General features: G+C 35.6%; 1 long non-coding RNA gene across 1 annotated transcript; it reads right to left on the bottom strand.

Annotated features, from left to right (window-relative positions):
- Positions 1 to 4414: 4414 nt before the first annotated feature.
- On the bottom strand, positions 4415 to 6456 carry LOC145051729 (uncharacterized). The gene is made up of 3 exons (XR_013683794.1): positions 6351 to 6456; positions 6154 to 6224; positions 4415 to 5141 (listed from the first exon to the last, which is right to left on the bottom strand). It is a non-coding gene; the product is annotated as an uncharacterized LOC145051729 (long non-coding RNA).
- Positions 6457 to 9310: the final 2854 nt, after the last annotated feature.

Below are 9310 nucleotides of genomic sequence, written 5' to 3'. Positions count from 1 at the left end.
ACTTAGCTACCGTAGCGTAAGTCTGAGTTGTGACTGGAGTGGGATTTTTCTATGAATCACGAATGCAGTGAGAGGCACTGTGGTCTGAAGACAAAGGTGGAAAGTCATGTGGGGCTTCGGGACTTTCTATGACAATTTCTTCATCAACAACGGATGAGGTCTGAGAATTTGGGTTCATTGTGCCACAGATAGGAGGTTGATCACATGTGTGATCCAAAACCTCGGGCACAATTTCCTCAATGACACAATTATTATTTAGATTATGAAGTCAACCGAAGTGTGTTCTGATATCTTTGGGACAAGTCTTGTCATTGACTAGAAACTGAAATTCTCGGTCCGAAGGGACATAGAGTCAATATGTGTTAAACCGGGGTGTGGAATCCTCTGCGATAGGATATCCATTGGACCAACCTGAATTGTATGTATTGTCCACAGTTCTATTATTAACCAAATTTTTAATAGCTTCACTTTCATTGAACAATTTTTCTATTAATAGATTTAAGCGTACAATCTTACTCTGAGCTAAATCTCTTTGGTTCAAAGCTATCTCTCGTTGTGTTTCACTCAACATTCTTGCATCTTTTTCTAACTCTAAATCTCTTTCTAACATGGCCATTTTGAGTCTTTTGTTGTCCAGTCGTCCTCTCACATGAAACATCTATTAGGACGCTATGTTCTTCACATCTAAGGCTTTGTTGTAGTCTGTCAGGACGGCAGCCTATGTGTCATTAAGATTGTTTATGAAAGGTTGACAGTCATGCATGTTATAGTTTAGAGTTTGGATCATGAGTTTTACCTGTTCGACGATGCTTAGAGTTCCATCCTTTGCCATGTAGCAGTAGTTCCTTTCCAGCTTTTTAGACCCATCATCATCAGCAGTTGCTAGCATGCAGATCTTTCCTTTTCCTTTGATATTACTGATGGTTTCTTCTTCATCTCCGGATGACCAAACTTGATGGTCTCTTTTGACATGAGTCACATATGCCCTAGCCTTTTCCTTTTCCTCCAGTTCTTGATCCATTTTAAGGTAGAATGCTCTGTCTTTCACCACGTTAGCTTTGCAATCCTTTGCAAAATGATTCTCTTTGTTGCACTTGTGACATATTACAACATTACTTTTGTGTTCTGAAGGAGTACCGGAGTCAGAGGTTTGAATGGACTGTGGTGCCTCCTTTGGTTGAGTGTTTTGAGACTGCGGTTGTAGATGTGAACTTCTAGGATAATCAGAGTGATTTTTTTGTGGGTTGAATTTACGGTTGAAAGGAGGTTTGTTGAATTGTTGATTCTTGCGAAAAGAGTGAGGTGGTAGCCGGTTGAGCTGTTTACTATCAAGAGCAATAGCCTTCTGAAATTCTTCTTCATCATCATACTCTGATTCAACTTCGTATGACTGATGTGTAGTGTCATACGAGGGAGAGTAAGATTGGTAGTGAGAGGCTTGTGCTACAAGAGCAAGTGGTCCTCCGAAGTCAGCACAGTATTTGAGTACGATGGATTCTTGTGCTTGCAATTCCCCATATAGCTTGTAGAGAGACAGGGAATGAATCTTTCTATCTCCTTGAACTATCATCTTAGAAATAGTCCAATGTCTTCTTAAAATGTTGAGAAACTGAAGGTTTATTTCATGGTTACTGCGGATGGTGCCAGCATTTGATAACTTAGTAACTATCAGATTGAACCTTTTGAAAGAGTCATCTAAACTTTCGGAAGTATGAGCTTTGAAGTTGTTGAATTCATTGAGTGCAGTTGTGAGCTTCTTATCTTGAGCTTGTTCTGAGCCTTCATATAGGTTCTTGAGAACATCCCAGATCTCTTTTGCTGATTTATAGTTTATGATAATGTCGAAGTTGTCATGAGCAACTCCACAAGAGATTTCATAAAAAGCAACAACATCATTTTCCATTTTATCAAGATCATCTTTGGTGGGACGGTTCATGACTGGTTGTCCTCATCCTAGTCCGACTGTGGCGTCATCAATTTGAACAGGTGTAAGAATAGGGACATGTGGTTCTTCTTCAATAGATCGCCATACATCTCTACGAAGTCTCCTTAAGTATCTTTCCATTCATTGAGACCAATGATGGTATTCATTTGCCATGAATATTGGAGCTAGATTTGAACCACCAACACTGTTGGAAACATTTAGAGAAAGTTCTTGTGCCATTTTCCTTGTTTTTTTTTGTTTTAAGAAATGAGCTTCAGTGGTATAGAAGGCCCTTTGAAAATCAGAGTTCTGTTTTTCAAAAAGCAACCACTATGGCTCTGATACCAATTGTTGAGAGAAAAACTTGAGACACACTTGAACAAACGTTAGAACAAGTATAGTTGCGGAATTAGTTAATCTCAAAGGATCTAAAAGCTCAACAATAATAAGTTAATGAGTTAGATAGTTAGATAGTTAGTTGCGGAAATGTAAGGAAGCATAAATGACAGCAGGTGATATATCAAGTAAACACATAAGTTGATTCATAACATCGAATGCATTCAAACCAAGTTAGTGAGCGAGATCATGCTTAGTGATAAAATCACGAATGACTTGCTCCGAAGAGAAATATTTATTAGTTATGTGTCAAGATATATTGATTGAGAAAGAGTGAGCTCTATTTATAGAGACTCAAGAATTACATTTGATTCACTCTTTAAGAGTAGCCATGTAAAGCATAATGGACAATAGAGAGTATTACAAAAAGATAGATAAAAATAAACTAAGTAAAGTAAGAAGACTACGGTTGACTAGATGACTTCGGATGAGGCTACTGATGGGAGCTTGACTGCGGATGCTTGTAGGCTGCGGTAGGCTAAATTAAGAGGGTCACTTCATGTTTCAACAATTCTAACTTTTGATGTGTATTGTTTCTTGTAAATTAGGATGTTAGTAATGTTACCTACGTTGTTCCTGTTTGGAAGTAATGTATAACATATGCATGTTGTGTGATGTAAATGAAGGTTGAAGTGTTCGTCAATAAGAACACGTAAATATAAAGAACGCCAAAATCTAACTTTGTATAAGGAAGTTATGATTTTTCAAAGTTTCGAGTGCGACACAGAAATAAAAATCAAAAATTGGTTGATTGGTATCCAAAAAAATCTAAATAAAATTTGTATAACTTTTCAACGTGAAGCAGACACAATAAAGAATGTCAAAAACGGAGCTCGTATGAAGAAGTGATGATTTTGTAGTGTTATCTACAGTCCAAGACTTCTTGGACGGTAAAATGAAAAATAAACTGAAAATTATCGGACAAAGTCTAAATGAAAGATGTAGTACTCGTCTATAGCTACATGTGGATATAAAAACCATCAAAAATGGAGTCTGTATGAAAAGGTTACGATTTTTAGAAAATTAATTAATTCCGGTTGACGATAGCATGACAAGTGGCACCACCCGGAGTGCGACATGTGTCACAGTCACATTACAACCTTCCTCCCCATGACAACTGCTTGATGGCTCACACGTGGCAAGACACGATGCGCCTAGGTGCAGCTCCCCCTTCTGAGAGTACTTTATGTTATTAATACAAGTTATTTATTTAAAAATATTAATATCATAATAATATTGTGGTATTGAAAACCCTATGTGTCTCACCAGACCGTCTCCATTTATATGCATCATAGGTAGTGATATTAAGATTGTTGGAGATTTGAATTAGATGCTGAATGACTAAAGAGAAGACCTAAAATTTAGTCGAAGATTATAGGTATTTACATTGTAACTATGTTGTGTATTGATTAGACCAAACGGCAAAAATGGTCCATGTGGTATGCATTTTTTCTTGGTTTTGGTCAAAACCTCGATTTTTTTGGATTGGCGGTCCTTTTGAGCTACTTTGTTTTTGTTTTGGTCCCTCGTAAAATTAAAAAGACAAAAATACCCTTTTGATATATTTTCTATGTTTTTTTCTTTTTAATATAAAGTTTTATTAATAAAAATTATGGGACCCACCTCTCTCTCTCCCTCTCTCTCTCTCTCTCTCTCTCTCTCTGTTGGGTTGTCTTCACTATACATCACTAAATCAACACAAGAAAATCGATTTCTCCATTAATTCAATGGTGAGAGCTCTACGTTTGTTTCCTTTCTCGTCCCAAATTACCACAAGAAAACCTATTGCAGAAGCGATTTGGTGCAAAGCTTCTGTTCTCGGATCTTAATTCCTAAAAGAATAATGTGTTGGTTCTTTTCCCTCGATGACTAATGGTAATGTCCCTGAGAACGAGAGACATTTTTTGGCAAATGGAAGTTGAGATTGTTGTGGAAACGATACCTTTGTAAAAAGTCGATTTGAAAATTGAATTCAGTCAAATTGAACAAAGCATTATAGAGAAGAAGAGAAGTTACGATTGTTAGTATCGATCAATCGTGGGGTGAACAAAGACAGTAAAGGGAAAGAAAAAACCCAATCTCTCCTATCACCTTCTTTGTCTATTTCAATCTTGCATAATCCCGAAATCAAATCGAATGAACCAGTGGAGCACAAAAAATCTTTAACAACCGATTAATTTTGATGAATGTGTAGATTTTCCTCTTTTCTCTGATTATGACCGAATAAGCTTCGAAAAGGCAAGTAAAAAGGATAATTGGATGCTTGCAATTGATGACGATATGAAAGCCATACTGAAACCTATGTGATAAAATCCAATTCTAGGAAACACAACCTATTTGTTTCACTTTTGATTTGGGAATAACATATAGAGATCCAACTTATTTGTACATACTTTATACATGGAATCGACCTTCTTTATAGAGTTGAGGGATGATTCAGGAATGCAGGTTTCCCCTTCCTTCTCGTTGTGAACCGCATGAGAGCTACCACCCACCGTTGGCAAACCCACTTCACCACTCACTACCACTGTGACTGTTGGAACGCCCCTACTCCGACCATCTACCACCTGACACCGATCGTCTTTCTTCCCTGTCGTCATCCCCGCTGAACAGAAGCAAGAACGAAGCAACAGAGGCTACTGGAGCAACCTCCGACCACTACTTCAACTACTATCTGCTGCTGCCACCATGATTCCATCCACCATCGCCTTCTACTATGCAGTAAGTCTATCGCCACCATCACCTTTCGTTCAACATACTTTCTTTTCTATTCGAAAAGCTAATCAAGAGGATTACAAATTTTTTTCCTTTCGTTCGTTACCTGCATAAAACAGATGATGAAGGGGATAGAGTGTGACTCGGGGGAGGGTAGGGTACCAATTAAATGACTAAATTACGTAGAGAGAGAGAGAGAGAGAGAGAAAAAAAAGAGGTGGGCCCGATTTTATATTTAATAATATTAATAATTTTAAAAAGTGAAAGAAAAATGAAAATTAAATTCATTAAGGGTATAGTAGTCTTTTTAGTTTGGATAGGGACCAAAACTACATGTAAACTAGCTCAAAAGGACCATCAATACAAAAAAGTTGATGTTTGGACTAAAACCACAAAAAATGCATAACACACGGACCATTTTTGCAATTTTGTATGTTGATTATCACATCCTTAGAGTTTTATATTTTGAAACATCTTTGTTCAAATATATTTTTAATAAAACGAAACAGTTTGCACAAAATGTTTTACTATATAGAGATTTTCCGCAAACAAATATGCTATGGTTTTCTTCAAAGTCTAAAGAAAAAAATTTTATGGTTCAGGAAAATAAGGGATGTCAAATGAGCAATGATCCAGCTGTCATAGATACACTCAAATATTGATGGTTTAAACTTCATAATTTTAATATTGTAAAAAATTATTATTATTACATTATTGCCATTTATGACTAGCCATAACATTTTTTATAATATCAAAATATTTTTTGATTCATTTTAATTTTTAATTATGTGTAGGAAAAATTGAACTATTAATCTAAAAGGATCCATAATGTAATTACTTTTAGAATATTTTAAGAACCTGCCACATAATTCCCTGAAAATTTTGAAATTTTCAAAATAATTGTAGGGTTGACGAGAGTGTATCATATCAAAATTTGGAAGCGACTTGTGTTGGATTTTTATTAAAAAAATAGTCAAATTTTAGTCCCAAAATAGATGTAATTAACAATGAAGTCATTTTTATTTGAATAAACTATAAAAAAAAAAATCTTGACAATAATCATTTTGCAAGAACTTAGAAAGATTTAACATAACCAACGAAGAAGAAAACATTACAACCTTTGAGGACTTTTGTTCATTTTGCCAATTAGGAAGTGATGAAGATGGCTTCAAACTCCAAAGTAGAAGCTCTATATAATGTATACACCAAGAAATATGAAACCAACATTAGATGCTAGTCATTCACTTGTAAAATGTTGTTCTTACGCTTTAAGATATATTCCAATATATTCTTAAAAATAAGAAAAATTGAAGACCTGCATTTCTAGCACTAATTGGAAGAAAGATGACGATAGAGAATTCTTCATATATTTTATAGTATGGCAGCCAATAAGAGAAGTTTGCGTGCATCAAAGAACCAACCAAACCACTAGTAAATGTCTTCATTATATTTCCTCAAATATATACAAAATTCAATATCACAAAGTGAAGAGGAGGCTTTCTTACGAGCATTGAATTAAGTAATTAACAATTCAAAAGCATTTCCCCACCACGACTGTATAATTTGCGGCCATGTAAGAGAAAGGAGACAAAAATCAAGTGTTCATTACTTTATATAACTAGCTACTTGAGGTAGAAACTAGGTTGGTTACCTAAAGTGTCCAAAAGTTTGTACACAACTTTAATAATCATACCGTATGATATTAAGTTAGTTTTTGTACTATGTTGTTAAATATTATTTCCCAAAATGTTTTTCCAATTAAATACAAGTGTTGAAATATTTATTAATAAGAACATTATTTTAATAAATAATCAATTAATGGTAATTTCCTATAAAGTGTGACTGTATATGATCATATGTTATTAACAATATCATTCTATAATGACTATTGGATATATAAGATCTTTCAACTTGAATTTATCAACACAAGTAAAGAATGAATGTGGCTTTGGGAAGACAATTATTGGATGAATTTTAGCTCCAACACAAAGAGAGAATTCATATTCATTATGTTCACCAAAACAATACAATTCCAATCTGCATAGGTAATGTGAGATATTAGGTAAGCAACTTTAATCTTGGAACTGATTATTATAAATCCTAAAAACTGCTTTTAAGTATTCCATCACAACCAAAGTCTTATTCATTTACTAACATTATCGACTACTACGGGGCTCGTCAACAACAATAAGGCGTGTGTTTGCTATACGTATATCAATAAATCGCACAATTACTTTTCTATTTCATTATAATTGACGATGTTATATATTAATTTCATATGTTTAATGTGTTATATGTTTTTCATTAATAAAATACTAATTGTACTTGTATCTCAATGTTTCATGTATGATGAAGCATCATGGATGAGGAACTCAATACGTATGATGATATGACAGAAGACGGAAGTGAAAACCAAAATTTTTAAGATGAAGATGAAATGGAAAACTTTAATGAAGAAGACATGAAAATTCGATTGGATGTAAATGAAGATGCAAGTGAGAACAGTGATGATCTTCGTAGTGACTCTGATAGTAGTTTAGATGGAGAAGGATTAACCCAAAAACAAATCGATACAAAGCCACCATGGAGGAGGGGATTGAAAAAGATGACTAAGATGAAGGCTAAGTTTATATATTATGGTTGTAAAAGAAAATGTGGAAGACTGAAAAGGAAGTATAGGTTAGAATTTACATGTTCTTTTGGGTGACCTAGTACATGAGAAAGTAGAACATAGTGTTACTAACTAGAAGATGGTAAATATAGAAGTAAGGGATAAATTATTGGACGAGATAACGGTTAAAAATATTAGTAGTTAATAATTTGTTTTTTGTTCTTGTCCATTGAAATTATGGGACTTAGTAGTTACTCACTAATTGCCTACTCACCACAAATAGCCACATCTTTCACGTCAACCAAATACCTATGACCATCAGAAGTTTCAATGTAATCATTGGAATGGATTGGTTATCACTACATCGAGCAGAAATTTGATGCTACGAAAATTCCATTCAACTACCTTTACCTAACAACGAAGCTCTCGTGATTTACAAAGATAAATTAGGAAATAATCTAACAATAATCTCTTGCATGAAAGGCAAGAAGGTGTTTGAAAAAGATATGCTTCGCTTTATTGGCCCACATGGTCGATATACAAGGCATGAGTCAACTTCAAGAATTTCATCAATCGTTCCATCATCCCGCCAATCAAATGTGTACTTCATACCCAACATATTTTTAGATAAAAAAATACATATATAGTTTAACTCATTAAAACTTATATAATTTATCCATTCCACAATCATCTCGAATAAACAACGATATATTATACACATAGCACGTATTTCATAGCAAATACTTAATATTTATGCGTAAGAAGAAAGTGACCACACACTCACTTGATTAGAAGATGATCGGGCAGCACTACGGCTTGTAGAAGTAGTATTCTTCAGTGAAACCGGGATCACTTCCCACACCGGGTTTCTCGCGGGCAGAGCTTCGGCTCGGAAACTCTTTTCTTCTCGGGATCTTCGGTGCTTCGGGACTTGCTTCGGGTCTCGTGGTTGATACCGGGGCTTCGGGGGGTTAAAATAGGGCTTAGAGGGTGTATTGGGAGTGGGAGAGAAGGGATGGAGCAACCATAGTCGGCTGGCCTTTCAAATCTATTTATAGGGCAAATTTGGCCCTTGCCACGTCGTGGGATCCTTTTGCCACGTCGTGGGCTTGATCGTCACTGCATGCGTCATCCCAAGATGCATCTGGGGGACTCCCGGAGTTGTCAGGAGATTTGCCACGTCGTGGCACTGCTTGCCACGTCGTGGTCTCTGACAGTTTTGGGTTTCGCGCCCCGAACTTCAGAAATTCATAACTTTCGCATACGAACTCCGTTTTCGACGTTCTTTATATCGACGCGAAGGTGAGATTATGCTCTACAACTCTCGTTTAGACTCCATTGGCTAATTTTGACTTTATTTTTATTATATTATAAGTATATTACTTATATATTATCTTTAGTAGGCCGGGACAGGAAAACTTCGTTCGAAATTCATAACTCCTTCATCTGAACTCCGTTTTCGTCTGTCTTTTTATCGTTGGACTACTATCGAAGAAATCTTCGACTCTCATTTAGATCACTAAGGATAGATATCTATCTACCTTAAATTCACTATTTACGTCGTGCTGGGTCGCGCTAGGTCGTGTCGGTTCTGTCGCGAAACTTCGACAGGTCATAACTTCTTCGTTATAACTCGGATTTTGGCGTTCTTTATATGCACGGAA

The sequence above is a fragment of the Lactuca serriola genome, chromosome 5, assembly GCF_051521515.1.
Source record: "Lactuca serriola cultivar US96UC23 chromosome 5, Lser_US96UC23_V15, whole genome shotgun sequence".
Lineage (NCBI taxonomy): Eukaryota > Viridiplantae > Streptophyta > Magnoliopsida > Asterales > Asteraceae > Lactuca > Lactuca serriola.
This window is presented reverse-complemented; position numbering and strand designations above follow the sequence as displayed.